Genomic DNA, 21,815 nt, shown 5'->3' on the forward strand with positions numbered 1-21,815 from the left:
AATAAAACTAAATTATAATGAAAAATCCAAAACTATTATAACCTTGGATGGGACAGTGAAAACAGTTTTTACAGTAAATATTAACACACTGTATCCACAGGATGATGGCAAACCTCCATTTCTGTTAGAATAGAATAGAATAGAATAGAATAGAATAGAATAGAATAGAATAGAATAGAATAGAATAGAATAAGATACAGACATATGTTAGAAAAATATATGATATAAAGCCTTGCACAATCAAAATATGTGTAAATCACAGATATACTGTATGTAAGGGTAGAATTTTAATGCAAATAGACCCAGCACTACTTTTATGTCAGTTCCCAAATGATTTATTTATTTATTTATTTTAATATCTAACCTTTCTTAAGTGATATATCACCATTTATGTATAATAGTACCTGCTGTATTTTGTATTATATCAGTATAAATATGATATTTTCCAGTATTTAATTTACTAATCATGTAGATGTTCATTAAAGATGAGATTAAAAAGAGGTTTATAATATCAGAAACAGACAAAACTGAAGAAAAAGTGACTTTTTGACTAAAATCTGTCATTAACTGAACATAAACCCAGTGTGTCCATCCACTGTCATTGATCCAACTCCATGGGTTTTACTGGTGAATCAATGTTGTAGAAGATGACGGTGTTTCCGCGATAACTACAGAGCCTCTGAACATCCAAATGGGTCATATCTGATGACCACGAAAAGATGAAGAACTGTATTTTGCACCAGTTATTTACGTGGATTGATAGGATTGTTGGATCAACATGTATTACATATTTTGCATGACTAGATAGTTCATTGTCCGTCTGTCAACAATTTTTCAAGAATCTTCCTCTCTGAAACCGTCAGTCAGAATGACTTGATATTTGTTGTGGGGCATCTTTGGGGTAAGGAATTGGGAACTATTGAGTTTAGAATTTTAAAAATCCCTGTTTGTTTATAATGGGACACATTTCAATGTGTTATAACTTGAAAACAGTTGCAGATATTGATATCATTACTATTGGCAATAGATAGGAAGTCACATATGGGCTTTTATTTGGTGCCATGACCTTTGACCTTGAATGACCTTGAATGGTCAAATGAATGTCAATTAATGTCTTTAAATATGCCGTTGGACTACACAAGCCTTGGTCCTATTTTTATTCCTGTTTGGAAGGTGAAACACTTCATATAGTGCAGGGGTGTCAAACTCATTTTAGTTCAGTTCCACATTCAGCCCAGTTTGATCTGAAGTGGGCTGAACCAGTAAAATAATAACAGTGAAAAAAGTCAAATTATATTATGATCAGGTTTACATCTGCAAAGTTTCCTTAAAAATCTGAATAACATCAACAACTTGAATTGCCTTAAGAAAAACTAGTGCAATTTTAACAATATTCTGCCTCGGTTTATCAGTTTATCATTTACACATGTGCGTTACAATCACACCAAACATTTAGTAACAGGCAGAATATTGGTAAAATTGCATTTACTTCTCTTAAGACATTTCTGTTTGTTCATGTTATTCATGTTTTTTGTTGAAGTATAGTTTGGTAATGTAAACATTTTCATGTAATTTTACTTTTTTACATCAAAAAAGAGAGAGGATTTGGGCTTGTCATTATTTATAGGTTATTATGATTATATTTTACTGGTCTGACCCACTTGAAATCGAATTGGTCTGTATGTAGAACCTCAATTAAAATGATTTTGACACCATTGATTGTTAATATCTTCAGTGTAATTTTTGCATTTCACAAATTCATCCCGCGGGCCGGAATGGAATCTTCGGCGGACCAGATTTGGCCCCCAGGCCACATGTCTGACACCTGTGATATAGGGTATATAATGATGCCAAAGACAGCTACTTGAAATGTCAGCTTAAACACCACCCAGGTGTGGGGTTTTTAGTCTCAAACATGGAGGAAGGAGGACAGATGAAAAGAAAGGAGGGATACAAGGTGCCGTATTATTACATTACATATTAACCCTTTCATGCACAGTGGACAGCTGATCAAACGTGTTTTCTTGTATATTTATGAATTTGTTGTTTTGTGCATCATCCCATATGCTGCAATTCATACCATTACTGTAACTTTGCTGGTCTAGATAAAGCTGATCTGCAGTAACATGTTTGAGCATTTAAAAAAAAAAAAAGCTAATTGTTACTAGACTGAAATAAACAGTTTTGTTTTGTTTGTTTGTTTTTTTAAACAAAAGCTCGTTTGGTTATTTGGCTATTATCTCCATGCAAGTATGTTAAAATGAGAGAAAACATCAGATTAGCAGCATTAAAAATGTTTTTATTTCATAGTTTTCACACAGTATATCAGTAAATACATGTTTCTTTGCTTCTAAAATTAAACACATGGTGTCCAGCTGAGTGAACATTTTTGTAATTCCATGAAAAATAGGTTCATAAAAAATCAATGGCATTGAGGTTTTTCTTTTCATGCCTAAAGAGGAATAAAAACACTCCGGAAAAAAATCTTGATTAAGGCTCTCATAATTCATGTGTGAAAGGGTTAATTCTAATGGCTGCCCTTGTGAATTGTTTGTCTTTTTTTAAGTCTTTCTTTTTTTTTTTTTCCACAATTGTCTGCAGACAGAAAAGAAAAGTATGTTATTGGATGAAATGGCTGCAGGTCTAGTAACTCCTGTTCCACAGTCAAAAAATTGAAGAGATTCTTTTTTCTGGAATGAAATGTTTAATGTGCAATCATTGAACCATCAGAGTTAGAGCTCATCATTTATGTATTAGTCTGTGCTGTTAGTGTTTAAGGTCGGAGTGTTAACACCAGATTCATTCTGACTGAGGATTGGTAACAATGTTTAGGTCGGACAAGTTTATTTTAACACATATTTGATGTTTTTGGTGTTTAACTGAGTTCTGAAGGTTGACCAAAATGAGGAGTGTGAAGAGTTAGCGTCAGTAGTCAATCGAAGCTTGTCAGTAACTGAAAACTTTGGAGAGATTTTTGTTATTTCTGTGTTGTTCTTTGTTTTCCTGCATTGACCTGTTTTACTGTAACTTTATTATTCGGTGTAAATTCTCGGGTTTTTTTTTTTAAGGTTAATGCTACTTTTGCCCTTGCTGTGAGCGTCTGCTTGTCTTTTTTGATGTAAGTAAAAAGTTCTGGTCTTTTTTTTTTTTTTTTTAACAACCCTCATGTCTTCCTCAGGCCCTTTTGTATATTATTTTTTCATTTGCTGATCATTTTGCCAGCTTTTTGTAGCTTGTGGCATGAATTTTTGCATTAACTTTTCTTTTTAGTTAAATTTTTGAAATCCATGGTCCTTTCCTCTTACACATCTTTTATGCTCTGCTGGTGTATTTTGCACTTTCTGGTACATGCACAAAAAACTGCAATTAAATCATCATACATTCATTCATCAACATATCAATATTATTTATTTATTTTTCTTCATAAAATTTATTTAACAACTTCAAACTTGCTCAAAACTATCAAACATTCAATCATTATCAGGATTTTAACTTTTTAAATACCAGTTTAATTATTGGAATATGAATGATTAATTGAAAAACCTTCAAAACAAAACATAACATATTTTCCCTAGAATAAATAGTGGGTGGATGGGGCTTGGGCTGTGATTAGAGCCTTTGTGTCAAAAATCGCCAAAAAAACTGACTTGATTGTATTAGTGTTGCAGTTAGTTTTGCATATTGCAAAAATGTCTCATTGACTTCCATTAAAACCTGATTTTTTTTATGTCACTACTATTACAATATAAAATCATGCATTCTCTAATGTCAACCAGTGGTGTAGTCCAGCATATACGGTGGTATATGGAGTATACCTATTTATTTTTCAGTCTTCATTGCATATACCCTCTTCTAACACCCCCCCCCCCCCCCCCCCCCCGATTTGCACCATTCAGTAGTATCTGCAGCCAGATTGCCCATGTTTTCCCCAAGGATAGTGAAGCCATGACCCGCCCTACTCTGCCTCTAATTGGCTAGTACTTGCTGCCTTCACTGATTTGATTGGTCAACTTTAGGCATGAGGACTGATGGGCCAATCAGAGGCACAGTAGGGCGGGTCATGCTGAGGGAAATATTATTATTATTATTATATATAGCTCTGGTCACCTCTGGAACCTGATTGGACACCTCAGGTTCCAGTTCCACCCCAGTTGATTGACAGGTCACTAGGGATGGGAATCAAGAACTGGTTCTTTTTGTGAACCGGATCCCAGTAGCTCGATTCCTTGGAATCGTTTGTCTGCCTTCTTAACGATTCTGCTTATCGATTCCGCCTCCATTGCGCATGTGCGATGACATCATGCGTACGCTGCATTGTTGGCGTTGAGGCAGAAACGGTCCAAACAGACGACACCAGGTCCACTGGAACACTGTCAAAGCTTTTATTGGTTCAAAAGGGTGGAATCCCTCCAATCTGCTCAAACTTTTGTCCACAGGATGTGATTCATTTGATTCACTACTTAGCGGCGCTTGTGAATCTCGCGGCAGAGTGAACACCAGGCTGTCATCCGGGCCCAGTTCCAGTTCCGGTGTGGGCAACAAACGTCATACCCCCTCAAATACAAGTTTCTGAAGGTAGGGGAAAGGAAATGAGGTGCACAACATCTGGAAACGGACCGAGTCGAACCAGTTCCAGGTAGTGGAAATGTGGCAATAGAGGAATTAGTAAAGAGTCTTTAGTTTCACTTTCACTGTACACGCCCCCCCCCCCCCCCCCCCCCCCAAATGGGCCCGGCATGATCTGTTATTATTATTTGTACATTCTGTATATGTTCTATTTTCTGTGCAGAGATGGACATATAAAAGACAGTTAATGCAAACACACCCGTTTGTACCCTTTTATTCCGTCACCCAATGAGAATCAATAAGAGAATCATTAAGGAATTGGATCAATAAGCAAAATCGATAATAGAATTGTAATCATTAAAATCTTATCGATTCCCATCCCTACAGGCCACTGCACGTCTCATTGAATGATGCACAGTTATTGGAAATATGAACAAGAAAGGCAGAATAAACGTATAGTGAGTGACAAATATCGAGAGAACCTTCTGTCATGGAATCCATAATTCTGAGGTCAGTTTTAAGGTGGTTTCAGAATGAGTCACTGTTTTAAACTACTGGACATATGACTGCACATTTAGAGGAGCAGAGATTTTGTTGCTAATAGTTAAACTGTGTGAGTAGGCTAATGTTATGAAAGGCTAACGTTATGAAAGGCTAATGGTATGAAAGGCTAACGTTATGAAAGGCTAATGTTATGAAAGGCTAACGCTATGAAAGGCTAACGTTATGAAAGGCTAATGGTATGAAAGGCTAACGTTATGAAAGGCTAATGTTATGAAAGGCTAATGTTATGAAAGGCTAACATTATGAAAGGCTAACGTTATCCTATGTTTGCCTCATGTTGAATACATTTTAATTCCTGCAGCTGCTTGTGTGATCAGAAAAACCTACAAACTGCTCCTGATCAAGTCATGATCATTTTATAATAGTGAGAAAACATTACTGATGGATTTTTGGGTAAACTAAACAGAGTAAGATGACATGTCACTTTTTCTAAAACGGCGGTTTTTTTTGGAATACTTAAAAAAAAAGCAAAAAAAAAACAAAACAAAACTAACAAACATTGTGGGTATACCCATCTCTCCAGGGACCACTATACCACTGATGTCAACATTTCATATTGAAGAAAAGTACTGATATTTGACATTTGTACTGTATTCCACCAGATTCAACTATTTTCCCATTGAAGGCAGATGCATGAAATTCTGGAATTTTTGAGTTATATTATTGAGCCATATGACTGTCAGGGGACCTGATATGAATTTGTTTGTTGTTATGAAAAAAAAGCCCAAAAAATACTGATGTAGAATGATTCTATAGTGAGTGTTTTTTGTGCATGTACATTTTTGCTATGAAGGCGTCCAGAGGGTAAATCTGATGAGGACACGAGGGATAATATCACATTTGACTTCCTTACACTGACAAAACTTCAAGTATCTCACTTCATCAGGTTCACAGGGTTTCATTTCACACTTTTTCAGCCACACTTCACATTTATTTAAAAAAAAAAAAAAAAAAAAAAGTAAGAGGAAAAAAAAGTGATGACAGCTAATTAGGCTCTATTATTGTGCCAGGTCTGCCTTTGACCGATCTGAGGAACACTGGAATATAACTATACTTATTTTCAAGCCTCAATACTCTTCATAATTTATGAAAACCAAAAGTTTGACGACTTTTGACCTTTCAGTTGCAGAAATGATAATTAAGCTGTGCAGAATATTGAAGCAGCTTGGTGTTTTGGGTGCATCCAAAACAAACATTAGACTTTTATAAGCTTAGAATATAATTGAAATACTGAGTTCATTGTAAGAAATACAGGAAGTTTTCTATATTATGTTATGGCCACAATTTATACAGAATACAAAGCTTTTATATTTATATGAGAGACAGAAAAGCCCTTTTTTTTGTCTCGTCCTTGTCAGGTTTGTGCTGTAACATTGTCCTGCATCTATGAAAAGGTCCATTGAGAAACAGGGCGAAGGGTTCTGTGTAAGAGTCTGAATGTAATGTTACAAAATTCACTCATCGCAGCAGGATGTGGTTTCCTGTGCACACACACATCTCGGTAAAGTACTCAGCACACCTCATAGATCACTGGTCATCGTTCCCACTGCACTACAATCTTTTCATTCCGAAGATGCTCTGCCTGTGTCCTTTTGTGGTTAAGAAAAGACTGAATTTCCTAATACAAGTCCACCGAGTCCCTGGACAGAACATTATACAGTATCATCAGTGTGCCCTAGAAAACCTTCACACAATGAAAGTACACAGACTTTTATGGAGTTATTCAGATGAAACTAATGGACCACTGCTGCCTCAGTGAAATTACCTGTCAGCACTTAAACGAAACATGATCTAACACATAATTACTGTGATTTTATAATTTATTATTTTAAAATATTCCAGTTATCATAAAAAAATACCAGATTTTTCAACATCCTGTGAAATTACATTTGCTGCTCTGAATATTGGTGCTATGTGATGATATTTAATTATAATATACAATATACTGTAGTCAGTGGGTACAGTTATGTGATGTTTTTTGAATCCAATTTATTTTTCCAGCAGAAATTAATTCAGAACTAAAGTAATTTCTCTTCATTTTACATGGAAATGTTAAACTTGGATAAAGGTTTACATGAGAAACGTTTATTCGGTTCTGGCAGCCCTTCTGTTAGCTTAGCTTAGCCCTTCTGTTAGCTTAGCTTAGCATAGTCACTGCATTTCCATGGTCACACAGAGCCAGGTTTTTTAAAGGTGATTTGTTTTTTTTTGTTTTTTTGTAAGTGATTTTGTGAAATCCGATTCTCTCTAATTATTTCTTTAGATCTGCGACTTACTGCACTCATACAACCTTGGGACTGTTGTGTTGACAGAAGTTGGAAAATCTTTTTGTTGGAAGGGATGCATGCGCTAAATTAGCTTTGCTTTAGCGTTTTAGCTTTGCAATAGTTTTTATTTCCCAAGATTTTATTCCTGCAGTAAGTCACATCGCCATGATTTGAGCCTCAGTTTGTGATCATATTGACCCCAGCGGACTAAAGGAATGATTAGGGAGAACTGAATTTCACAAAATCACTCATAAAATACTACAAATCACCTCTAAAAGCCTGGCTACGTCTGACCAGAGGAATGAAGCCATTATGCTAAGCTAGGCTAAGCTAAGCTAACAGAAGGGCTGCGAGAACAAGACAATCGGTGCACTGCAGTGCAAACTGTTCAGCCCACTTATGGAACTCATTAGTGCATGAAAAAATGAATGAATGAAAAACAAGTGGTGAACTGTTCCTTCAGGGTTTTCTAGGCTGGTAGATCTCATCAGAAGAGCCCACTGGAACGCTTTAGGAAGACTAGACTGCAGTGCATATTCTTCCACCAGCACAGAATGTGCGTGTCATCGCGACAGGACACTGAGCATGTGCAGAATGGAAGGAATAAAGTCCAAACAGAATAAAGGGTTTACATGTCCAGGAAGAATTTAGCCTAGATTCAAAAGTGGATTAAACCAGTGACTTTAATCTGGTTTAAATTTAATCTGAACTTTTCTTTTTCAACCGGAATAAGGTGTTTACATGGGCATCTGAAATAGGATCGAACCTTTAATCAGTTTAAACCAGGAATAAAAGTTGTCATGGAAACGCATGGAGTGTGTGTAAAATATCAAACAAATTTAAGTCTGATCTGCAATACACTGAGAACAGATAGATTTCTGCAGCTTTTTTGACGTTCTGTTAAATATATATATATATAAAAAAGACATTTGGTGTAGGGTAGTGGAAAAAACCTTTTTTATTTGTTTGTGCCCTTTTCATTTCATGTTATGCTAACCCCTCCCCTTACCCGTACAGGTAGTACAGTCCATGTAGGTACGAGTTCAGTGTTTCCAACTTAGATATTTTGTTGGTATATTTAGTGATTTTTCAGACCCCTACAGAGCAGGGGTTCCCAAACTTTGCCAGAGACTGGCAACCCCCACTATCCCAGGCTGATATACTCAGTGCCAATGAAAACCCAACACTTGAATGTGTTTTATTGTTCCTGAGCTGCATCAATATGTCTCAGTTTCACCTGTATAAGATAATCCCAGACAATTTCTTAACAACCTGAGACGGGTTGAGCTATTGTCACGCTTGAATGAACTTGTCTGCATTCATAAGACTTGTTTTTCTCATTGCTCAACAATGAACTGCTCAGCTTAAGGAACTGTGGTCAGTTCAGGAGTGCTCATGTTCTGTAGATAAAGGCAAACTGAAAAGCACCAAAATCATTTGCAATAACTCAGCGATGCCTAGACTGACACGTGACCACAGATGCCATGCTCTGGGGCTCCTGGAGGCCGGAATCTCTGCTCGGCAGGTGGTGCGCCGTTTTGGATGCAATGTGTCCACCATAGTCAGGATGCAACAGAGGCATGAAGAAACTGGCTCAGCTGCAGACAGACCTGGACCTGGACCAGCACGTGTGACCACGCCACAGCAGGACCGCTACATTGAGCTGCAGAACCTCCGGGACCGCTTTGGGACTTTTGGTTTTGGGGGTCCTTGAGTTTCTTTCTGTATCCTTATTTTTTGTCAACAAATTTGGATGTGATTTTTTATTTTTTATAGAATTTTTTTATAGAAATGGCCTATGATTAATTCCAAAGAGCTTATGGAATAAAAATCCTCATCGATTTAAAAAAATATAAGAATCTTCAAGTGTTGAGTTTTCATTTGCACTGAGTATACATAAAAAAAAAAAAACATGCGCACAGGACTCAATGACACTGTGGTGTATTTGCAACATTGCATTGCATAACCAAACATAACACAAAAGAACAGAACAGCCTGACAACCATGATACGATTTCATATATAACAATTTACTATACGATAAAAGCAGAATACATCAAAGTAATCTCCATGTAACGTACGACTGAACATTGTTAGTGTCATATGCAAACTTAATTTTAACATAATACTTTTAACACAATATGGAAACATTAAAAAACTAGAAAAGCACTCGGAGTGTGCAGACCTCTGCCAAGGCAGATCAGTGCCCCCCCCCCAATCACCACCAAAATTTAAACATTTGTTCCTTGTGCCAGTATCAACATTTCCTGAAATTTTCATCCAAATCCATCCATAACTTTTTGAGTTATCTTGCACACGGACAGACAGACAGACAGACAGACAGACAAACCAACGCCAGCAAAAACACAACCTCCTTGGTGGACGTAACGACGTGCGCACAGGACTTGTGCAATGGCGTATTTGCTGCATTGCATTGTGGGTACTGGACATTTTAGTCATTGTATTCTGTTTTATGTGCAGTTTCAAGGGCGGTTTGTGTTAATGTTTAATTAGGTTAATGTGTCTGTTTTACAACGTTTATTGGCCTTTTTATGGTTACTTTTATTTTTATTAATGTGACTCCATTAGTCAAACCTGTAGGCTGAACAATGACAAACCTATTTGTCGCTTTCAAATTGATGTAAATGTACTATTGATATAAGTTTCATTTTTACAGGATAAAAGCACTTGTATTTCTTGAACCTCTCAGTGCTAGTGATGTTTGATACCACAGATTTCGTTTCCGATTTGAAACCACATATAATTCAGGCTAGTATTGACGATACTGAACTGATAATGAATGAATGAATGAATGAATGTTTTATTATTGTGTCTTGCATAAAAAAAAAACAAAACATGCTCAGCCCTTACATGGGCTTATAAGATACCAAAAATACAAACCAAAATTCAACTGATATTGTCTATAAATACACTTAATGTCTGAAAAATCTAAGAAAAATAAATAAATAAAAATAGTGTATTTCAAACATAATTTCATAAAGAATACAAGACATGAGAGAAATTGTTGTTTAATTCCTAAGAACTATTAAAGAAATAAAAACTTGCATGTTACATGTACATGTTAACATGAAAAATGAAAACAGTGAACATGTAACACTTTAACAAAACCGTCCAACATCGACACTTTCCCTCATTCACAAGTTATTGTTCAGGAACAAAAGCATATTTACTGTTTTCCCCTTTTGTCTGCTCTGTGTTTTGCTCAGTACAGACTGAGTCAGAAGCACTGACTGAGAACCGTGACGCAGTACACACTTACCCAGGCGGAAGAAGAAGTAGTTCCACCAATCGTGTATCATTTGGACCAGATCCCAATAGTTTAGCTCCTTTCCACTGTGTTCCTGATATATATGACCTCAAATGACCAAAGTTATCAAAAGTATTGATATTTTGATTTGTGAATTGATTCTAGAGTGTACAGATCTGGTATCGGAGATATCGATATTTCAGGTTCGATACGCACATCACTACTCAGCCCAAAGCTCCTGCCTCCAAACTACAAGTACAACAATACTGCCCTTAATCTGTCAGAATATCCTCAGGAGGTAATTCAATAAGGTTCTGAAAATTATCTTGCGACCCCCGTTGGCGTTCCGTGACCCTGCAGGAGGTCGCAACCCCCACTTTGGGAACCCCTGCTCTAGAGACTCTTTATCCAAAAAGCCACTAGTGACAAATCCATGTCCTTTTCCTGGTGTTATTGGAGACTTTTGGAGACTCTGGAGACAAATCACTGAACAGAAATCTGTCCCACTGACATTGACGGTTTTCTCTGTTGTCTGTTTTTGCTCCATTTATATCATTAATGTAGATGGAAAATTAAGAAGGTTCGAGTAACCTCCACCAAGGAGGTTATGTTTTCATCGGGTTTGTTTATCTGTCTGTTAGCATGATAACTCAAAAAGTTATGGAGGGATATTCATGAAATTTGCAGGAAATGTTGATACTGGCACAAGGCGCACTACTGCCACCCAGTGGACTGACTTCTCAGCACATACCAAAGTTTTTGGACAGATGGACAGATGGACAAATGGACAGACGGATGGACAACCAACTGATGACAATAGCCTGCGGCCAGTGTGGTCAAGGATAAAAACTAAACTGAAGAAAATGAAGAGAAACAGGAAACACAGCGGCGGATTTACCTACTGGTGCCTCAGGGCTGCACCCCTCCCCCATTTGAAAAAAAAAAAAAAAAAACCTGGGGGTACACCTTTTGCTCCTGCCAGTATTTGAAGCCCCGGTCTCCCACACCAACATCAGTAGTGTTACCTATGAGCGACACTGTAAAAAAAAAAAAAACAAAAAAAAACAAAACAGTAATATTCCGGCAACTGGGGTGCCGAAAAAATACTGTAAAATAACAGAAAATAAGCATCTCATTTAATATGGTAGTTTTCCATAATTAAAATACAGTTTTTTGCCCTAACTTTACATGAGATTTTGCATATTTTTGACTTTTTAATGTTTAATAAAGAATATTTACATGTATTAAAACGATCAAATTACCTATAAATATTTATATATAAATAATTTTCAATGAAACTCAGTTGTCCAATCCACTGATAAAAACTGTATTTGGACAGTTTATCAGTGCTTATACATGTTATACATTCACAAAAATACATTTATTCAACATTTTTGTTGTGAAACCTCCTGTGATTACACAAGATATTTGTCAATTAACAAACAAGTCTGGTTAAACTGACAGAACAAATACTTCTTTTATGGTTAATTGTCAGTAATTTTATCTTTTTTTTTTTTTTTTTTTTTTTTTTACAGTATTAAACTTTAAATTAACAGTTTAATCTCATAAATAGAAAAGAAATATTTGTGAAATTATGATATATTTGTAAATGTATTGTAGCTGTATTTGTCTGTGAAAAAAGAAAAAAAATCTTCTAAAAAATGGAAATTTTATGGTTATTCGTGTTATTTTACATTTGACATGTAAAATCACAGTCTATTTTGTAATTTCATTGATATTTTCCTGTATCTTAAAAATACAAGAAAAATCTGTAAAATAAACAGTGAAAATTCTTTTAAATTACAGATTTTTTATAGTGTATTCAGCTGCTTGAACTACCCAGGTGCTGATTTATATCTCTAATATATATGTATGTATGTTAAATTTGTATGTCACTCAATAATTGATAAATGAACTATACATCTAATATAGTTTCTATAAATCTGCTGGCTCTGAACCTACCATTCTCCTGCAGCCCTCCCTTCTTTTTTTCCGGGATCTGCCACTGAAACAAATAAACCAATACCTAACTAACCTCAGTAACTGGTCCAGAGTGTCTCTTTTTGGTCACTTTAGTCGGTCCCCAAACACAGATAAAGGAGGACGGTTGGAACTGGGGCATTTAAAAAAAAAAAAACTAGAATAGACAGAGTATAGTTCATTTGTAGTTCTAAACATATTTAAGGAGTTTTTATTCTCACTTTTTGTCTCCAACACAATATTATTCCTCTGTCCTACATTGTTCGTTACAATTACATGAACCTTTAAAATTATGCAAATTAGGTGATGATGTCATTTAGCAACTATAGTGACTTTTAGGACAACAGTAGATACTTTCCTTACTGAGGAGTTGGAGAGCATAAAGGTCAGTGATTGAAGACCTGTGTCCGTTCTGTACATTTGAGAAACCCTGCAGGTCGGGGCTTAGCATGACACCCATAAAGGAAAAACCCCATCCTTCAGTCAGATTATCATCACAATCAATCAGCACATTGAGATATTTTATATGTAGTTTCACTGGAAATCAAGGAAGAAGAACAACAGTAAAAGGAACTAAAGCCATCAGACGGTTTCAGTGGTTGAAAGTGGTTAAATGCACAGTATTTGGAACACAGTGGTTGTGTGACGTTCCCTCATACAAAGACCTCAGTTTTAAACTCAGGTCATGTTGGAGTAAAAGTGTTTAGTCTTAGTCTCAAACTCATTTTCTGTCAGGTTTGATCTCCAGTGGGCCGGACCAGTAAAATAATAGCATAATAACCAATAAATAATGACAACTCCATATTTTTGTCTTTGTTTTAGAGCAAAAAAACCACAATAAATTATGAAAATACTTACTGTTATAATGTTTCCAAACAACAAAGATGTGAATAATCTGAAAAAAAACTGAAATTTTTTAAGAAAAATGCCTGCAATTTTAACAAAAATCATGCCTCAACTTATCATTTATACATATGCATTGTGGATCGAATTGTTAAAATTGTGCTTAATTTTCTTTAGACATTTCAGGTTGTCCGTATTTGTTCAGGTTATTCACATTTTATTGTTACAAGATTTTTTTTCTCTAATTCAGTTAGTTTTAATTAGTTTTTAGAGCAGGTTTGCTACTTTTTATTAGTTTTTTTTTTTTTCTAAATGCTTAATTTTAGTATTAATTTTAGTTTTTTCGTATTTTCTTCTTCGTCGTATTCAAATAAATCCCAGACAGGACTCTGCTGCTTTCTCCCAACTTTAGTCTGCATGTTTCCAGGTAGAGTGGGGACCAGAAGACGACTGGAAACCACAAGTGAACACAAGTGACGGACCCTTAAATATCATATGGTGGCAGCAGCTGAAATTACTTGAGGGAAATAAATCGATTTCATATCAATTCGACATTGACAAAGACAAAAACGAAGGGAATTTTATCCATAATTTTTATCCGTTTTAGTTAGTTTTGTAAGCACACAATACAGTTTCAGTTAGTTATCTTTTTTTTTTTTTTTAATTTTAATTATAGTTTTTATTTATTTCAGTTAACAGCTAAAATTTCCTTAGGGGGTCAAATGAGTGGACATTTTTGTCAAAAAAAAAAAAAAGTTGTAAGAAATGCATAGAACTGTGTTGACTACTGATATTCTCTGACAGTGGAAGCTCTATTTTCATAAATATTGGATTTGGAATAGCACGTGTATGTGAAAACTTTTGCTGGTGGACGGACGTGACATTACCCATGATGCTCTGGTCAGTCCCAGTACTTTATTAGGAATAAACTTATAGACTTACTATTGCTAATTGTGCTCTTCTTCATAAATGTTCGTATTGTGGATCTAAAACAATCCCAGCTGACACAAAAACACTAAATGTGTCAGTGGACGGATGTGACATGGTTGTTGTGGATCCCATCATACTGATGCTCTGCAGCCATGTCAGCGTTTACACTAATGATCCCTGTGCAAAAACTAGGAGCACTATTATTTATTGGATAGTTTATCATCAGACTAAAGAGGAAAGAACAATATAGAATTGTTCTTTCTGTATAAAAATGCTTCTTATTGTAAAAGTGTTGATGTAAACAGTGCTGTGTGCCATTCTTCATGTATGTATTGGTGGAACAGAAGCAGGATGGATCAGCACCATACTCCAGATTGAACCTGTACAAATAAAACATGTGATATGGAGGAGAGAATCTGGGAACAAAAACTGGGGAATCTAAAAGAATAGAAGATTTGTTTTTCAGATCAGTTCAGTTCAAATAGAACTTGGCCATTTGTGACATGAAAATATAGCATTAATTGTGCTGAAATGGGACATTTTTGAGCTGAAAACATAGTTCATATGAGCATCAACATGTTGAACAGAAGTGAAATCCTGTCCATTTGCAGAACTTGCATTTACCAACACAAAGTTCCTTTGGATTCACTTAGATTGATTTCTTATGCACAAAGACAGAAATAAGACCTCTAAGCACATTTTAGCCAAAAAGAAAACATGGAGTTATTATTTTTTGTGGGTTATTGTGTTATTATTTATTTGGCTGTAGATCATATTAGTCTGTATGTGGAACCTGAACTAAAACGAGTTCCACAGCCTTGACTGTAGAATTTTTGCACTTTGCAAATTCATCCCAGGGGCCATATTGGAACCTTTGGGGGGCCACATTTAGGCCCCGGGCCGCATGTTTGAGACCCTGGCTTTAGTCAAATCTCAACACTACTGTGAAGGAAACATATGCTTAAAAAACAGAGATGAAGACTTGTTCTCTTGTCCTGAATAGAAACAGTAGAAATAGGTCTTATATGTTGATCCATATTTCATAGTAAAATCCAAACTGGAAACAGTGCTCGTGCTAAAGCAGACTTTGCAGTTTTCGCTCTTTGAATCCTATGCTCCAGAGCCTGAGGGGAGGCGCAGTTGTGACACGTTCACTGACTCTGTAAATCAGGCCGTCAGACTGCTGAAACAACACTGCCATCCACTGCCTGTTGGTGGTCACTGACAGCAGCAGAATGTTAATGCACCCTTCCAACAGCACACATTTAACCTTTTAAACATGCAACGTTTGCCCTTTTTTTCGTGCTTCACATGAACAATTTCACAAATTCCTGTTTGAGTGAAGCTGCCTGCAGCTTTCAGGAGTTTTTCAGAAACACAAGAATCTGAAACAAAGGCACCTTGGTAGTGTTTGTAGGAGGAACAGACAGCTTTATAATGGAAGTCTACTTACATTTGTATTTACTGTAGAAGAGAACAGAAGATGAAAGACTTCAAGTAGAACAATGTTGGTTCTGTACCTTGAAGCTCCATTTCTGAAACCACTAACCCCTGCTGATGCATTTACAAAGTGTGCATGTTGTTAGATGCACGTAGTAAGGGTTAGTGCTGAGGCAGAATCTTGGGTATCATAAGCCAAACAAAAAAAAAAAGTAACGACCACAACAAAACCTCACATTTAACTGGAAAAATATTTGACGTGTTTGCAAAAGGAAACAGTTCAAAGATTTTTGGCTTCTATACATTGAAATTACTAACTGATAATACACTGTTAAAAAACAAACAAACAAAAAAAAAACATAAAAAAAACGGTATTATTCCGGGAGCAGGAGTGCCAAAAAAACACTGTAAAATAACGGAAAATAAAATAAAGATATGATAATTTTCCATAATTAAAAGACAGTTTTTTGCCCTAACTTTACATGAGATTTTGCTTTTTATTCACTTTATAATGTTTGATAAAGAATATTTACATGTATTAAAACAATTAAATTACACACACACACACACACACACACCTACACACACACACACACATACACACACACACACACACATATATAATACAAATGCTTTTCAATGAGACTAAGTTGTACAATCCACTGATAAAAACTGTATTTTTACAGATTTTTTTCCTGTATTTTTAAGATACAGGAAAATATCAATGAAATTACAAAAATAGACTGTGATTTTACATGTCAAATGTAAAATAACATGAAAAAACTGTAACTGTGAACAACCAAATAATTTCCTTTTTTTTTTTTTTTTCACAGATAAAAACAGTTCAAATACATTTGCAAATGTATCATAATTTCACAAATATTTATTTTCTATTCATGAGATTAAACTGTTAATTTAAAATTTAACACTGTAAAAAAAAAATTAAAACGAGATAAAATTACTGACAATTAACCATTAAAGAAGTATTTGTTCTGTAAGTTTAACAAGACTTGTTTGTTAATTGACAAATATCTTGTGTAATTACAGGAGGTTTCACAACAAAAATGTTGAATAAATGTCTTTTTGTGAATGTATAACATGTATAAGCACTGATAAACTGTCCAAATACAGTTTTTATCAGTGGATTGGACAACTGAGTCTCATTGAAAATTATTTATATATATATATTTATAGGTAATTTGGTTGTTTTAATACATGTAAATATTCTTTATTAAACATTAAAAAGTAAAAAAAAAAAAAAAAAAAAAGCAAAATCTCATGTAAAGTTAGAACAAAAAAGTATATTTTAATTATGGAAAATTACTCTATTTTTATGAGATGGTTATTTTCTGTTATTTAACAGTATTTTTTTTGGCACCCCTGCTGCAGGAATATTACCGTTTTTTTTTTTTGTTTTTTGTTTTTTGTGGTGTGGGAAAAAGCGCTGTAGAAAACGGACAGTCTTTACCAACGGTACAGTACTAATTAAAACCTGCTGATGTTGTATGCATGCTTATGGTGTAACTGTCATCCCTAGACCTCACTTTGCTGTTCTTTTTTTTTGAAAAATTAACATGATTATAAATAAAAAGTTTAAAAAAAAAAAAAAAAAAAGAACTGCTGTAAGTTTTGAAACATTTAGAAAACTAGAATTAAGGTTTAAGTTAAGGATTTTCCAAGCACAAATGTTTTTGCTTCCTTCTAATGATCTTTTCTTGTTGAGAAATAGAATAACGTTTGGAGGGAAAAATAAATATGACAAAACTTTATTACAAATTCTTCACCCTTCACACAGAAAAAATTGAATTTCCTAGTGTCATTGATGCTTTTCAAATATATATCATACATTGATGCAAAAATGAGATTTTGCCACATTTTACTTACATATGCTAAGGTTTTGTCATTAACATGCAGAGTTTAGTGTAAATAACCAATACTTTTAAAGTTCAAAAATAGTGTCTATGTAACCAGAAATGAACAAGTTTATGATAATATACATTATATACGCGGTGACAGGTCTTTTAAAGCTGTGGCACCACGTCTATGGAATGACCTGCCTCTACACCTATGGTCCATGGACTCTGTAGAGAGCTTTAAGAAACACCTCCAAACCCTCCTGTTCAAAAAGGCTTTTTAGTCTCCCACCTGACCCAGGACCACCACAGACTGATTACACTCTATGTATTCATCATAACGTACTCCATGTGTCATCCCCCCCCCCCCCCCCAGTCTCTCTATATCTCTATCGCTCTCTCTTTTCTCCTCCTTTACTCTCTCTCTCTCTCTTTAACCCCAACTGGTCAAGGCAGACAGCCATCCTTCAGGAGTCTGGGTCTGCTCGAGGTTTCTGCTGTTAAAGGGAAGTTTTTTCCTCGCCACTGTCACCAATCACAAGTGTTTGCTCCTGAAGGATTCTGTTGGGTCTCTGTAAACTTAATTTGATTCTGATTTGAATTGATAAAGCACTTTGTGACTCTGTCTGTGAAAAGTGCTCTATAAATAAAATTTACTTTACTTACTTTACTTTATATATGGAAAAACTAATCTGTGGTAAAAAAAAAAACCTAAATCAATACTAAAGAATCACAGCCATATCATAAGAAAGAATGAATGCATCCATTAACCCACAGGTGTCAAACATACGGCCTAGGGCCCAAAACCGGCCCCCCTAAGGGTCCAATCTGGCTCATGGGATGAATTTAAGAAAATCAAATATTACACTGAGATGGTGTTAAAATCTTTTTAGTTCAGATTCTACATACAGACTAATATGATCTAAAGTAGATCAGATCAGTTAGATATGATTACAATAACCTATAAATAAATATATTGTGTATATTTGGGGGATCAATAAAGTACATTTTATAATGACAACTCCAAAATTTTCTCTGTTTTAGTGTAAAAAGTAGAATTCCATAAAAATGTTGACATTTCCATACTATCCTTTCACAGAAAAGGTGAAAAACCTGAATAAATATGAACAGCATAAAATGTCTTAAAAGAAGTGTAATTCTAACAATATTCTGCCTGTTACTAAATGTTTTGTGTATTTGTAGATCCATGTGTAAATAATAAACTGAGGCATATTAGTGTTAAAATTACATTCATTTTTCTGAAGAAATATCAGGTTGTTCAAGTTTCTTCACATTTTTAAGGAAAAGCTGTAAACACTTTCATAATGTGATTTTTCTTTTTTCACTGTTATTATTTTACTGGTTTGGCCCCTTTCAGATCATACTGGGCTGAATGTGGCCCCTGAAATAAAATAAGTTGGACCCCCCTACATTAACCATACAGACCCAGTGCTACGTTTGTGGCACCTCCCAATTTTTTCTCTACATTTAACCTTTTGTAAGTGATTTATCACTATTTATTGTAATATTGTCCTCTTTATTTTGCGTTCTTTCAGCGAGAATCAGGTATTTTCCTGTATTTAATTTACTGATCATGTAGATGTTCATAAAAGCTCAGCTTAAAGTTGAGGGTTATTATACACGTACATGAACATGAACATAAACCCAGTGTGTCCATCCACTGTCACTGATCCAACTCAAGGTTCTAATAGTTTTGGATTTTTCATTCTAGTTTAGTTTCATTTAGTTTTGACTTTTTTTTTTTTTACCTCTAATTCAGTTAGTTTAATTAGTTTTTAGAGCAGGTTTGATAGTTTTTATTAGTTTTTTTTTTTTTTCTAAATGCTTAGTTTTAGTATTAGCTTTAGTTTTTTTCATATCTTTTCTCTTCTTCTCTGTCGTCGTATTCAAATAAATCCCAGACAGGACTCTGCTGCTTTCTCCCAGCTTTAGTCTCCATGTTTCCAGGTAGAGTGGGGACCAGAAGACGACTGGAAACCACAAGTGACGAGAAGTGACGGACCGTTAAATATCATATGGTGCCACTAGCTAAAATTGCTAGAGCGAAATAAATCGCTTTCGTATCAATCGGATGTTGACAAAGATGAAAACAAAGGGAATTTGATCCATAATTTTTATATGTTTTAGTTAGTTTTTTAAGCACACAATACAGTTTCACTTAGTTATCGTTTTTTTTTCTTTTAATTATAGTTTTTATTTATTTCAGTTAACAAAAATGTTTTTTCAATTCTAGTTTTCGTCATTTCGACCCCTGAACTAAACTGAGTTTGACGGCACCGATGTAGATGTTCATAAAAAGTTTAGATTAAAGTTGAGGGTTGTTGTATTAGAAACAGAGGAAACTGAAAAAAGTGTCTTTTTCAGCCAAATCTGTCCTTAACTGAACATAAACCCAGTGTGTCCATCCACTGTCACTGATCCAACTCCATGGGTTTTACTGGTGAATCAATGTTGTAGAAGATGACGGTGTTTCCACGGTAACTACGGAGCCTCTGAACGTCCAAATGGGTCATATACGATAACCATGAACAGATGAAGAACTGTATTTTACTTTTTTATTTTCATGAATTAATAGGTTTAGTATTTCAGACGTTATGAAACATTTTCCATCAGTAGATGGTTGTGGATGTTTGAGTCTTTATGGGTCCTGCTGCATCTCCTCAGTCTACATTTACAATTATAATTAACAGGTTTCATGTTTTACTTGTCAAATGAAAGTGATATTTGTGCATTTCTCTACTTGTGGACTGAACTCCTACTGACAGGATGGACAGGCTGAGGGCAGACGATGCAGGACACTGATCATACAGTGAGGCTGACATTATTACAGCTTCAAAATACAAAGTTCCTTTTACCTACAGATAATAATTATACCAAACCTGTCACAGATAGAACTAAACCGCTGTGGTAGCAGTCAGTTTGTTGGATGATTGGACTGCAGAGAGACATGAACACGCACAGATGCAATTAAAACAGATGTATTCTTTTGATTAAATGTTGTCAAATTACACTGTATAAAAAATCTGTAATTTAACAGAATTTTCACTGTTTATTTTACAGATTTTTCTTGTATTTTAAAGATACAGGAAAATATCAATGAAATTACAAAAACAGACTGATTTTACATGTCAAATGTAAAATAACATGAAAAAACTGTAACTGTGAAGAACCAAAAAATTTTCCATTTTTTAAAGAAATATTTTCTTTTTTCACAGAAATACATATAGATAGATACATAGAGATACATTTGCGAATGTATTGAAATTTCACAAATATTTCTTTTCTATTTATGAGATTAAATTGTTAATTTAAAGTTTAATACTGTAAAAAAATAAATAATAATAAAACGAGATAAAATTACTGACAATTAACTTTAAAATAAGTATTTGTTCTGTAAAAAATGTGTAATTTAAGATAATTTTCACTGTTTATTTTATAGATTTGTCCTGTATTTTTAAGATACAGGAAAATATCAATGAAATGACAAAAATAGACTGTGATTTTACATGTCAAATGGAAAATAACATGAAAAAACTGTAACTGTGAATAACCAAAAAAATTTCCATTTTTTAAAAGAAATATTTTCTTTTTTCGTAGAAAAATACAGTCAAAATACATTTGCAAATGTATCATAAATTCACAAATATTTATTTTCTATTTATGAGATTAAACTGTTAATTTAAAGTTTAATACTGTAAAAAATAAATAAATAATAAAACGAGATAAAATTACAGACAATTAACTGTAAAAGAAGTATTTGTTTTGTAAGTTTAATAAGACTTGTTTGTTAATTGACAAATATCTCGTGTAATTACAGGAGGTTTAACAACAAAAATGTTGAATAAATGTATTTTTGTGAATGTATAACATGTATAAGCACTGATAAACTGTCCAAATACAGTTTTTATCAGTGGACTGGACAACTTACTCTCATTGGAAATTATTTTTATATATATTTATAGGCAATTTGATTGTTTTAATACATGTAAATATTCTTTATTAAATATTAAAAAGTCAAAAAAAAAAAAAAGCAAAATCTCATGTAAAGTTAGGGCAAAAAACTGTATTTTAATTATGGAAAATT

At 34.4% G+C, this 21,815-nt stretch overlaps 1 long non-coding RNA gene across 1 annotated transcript in view; it reads right to left on the reverse strand.

Annotated features, from left to right (window-relative positions):
* The window catches only part of LOC115421485 (uncharacterized), a 31,211-nt gene that overhangs the window by 5,810 nt on the left and 3,586 nt on the right, over positions 1-21,815 (reverse strand). Inside the window, exons 2-4 of the long non-coding RNA XR_003935686.1 lie at positions 18,332-18,336; positions 10,783-10,887; positions 7,660-7,666 (exon numbers count right to left, since the gene is read on the reverse strand). This is a non-coding gene — a long non-coding RNA (uncharacterized LOC115421485). The remainder of the gene's footprint in view (positions 1-7,659; positions 7,667-10,782; positions 10,888-18,331; positions 18,337-21,815) is intronic.

The sequence above is a fragment of the Sphaeramia orbicularis genome, chromosome 6, assembly GCF_902148855.1.
Source record: "Sphaeramia orbicularis chromosome 6, fSphaOr1.1, whole genome shotgun sequence".
Taxonomy (NCBI): domain Eukaryota; kingdom Metazoa; phylum Chordata; class Actinopteri; order Kurtiformes; family Apogonidae; genus Sphaeramia; species Sphaeramia orbicularis.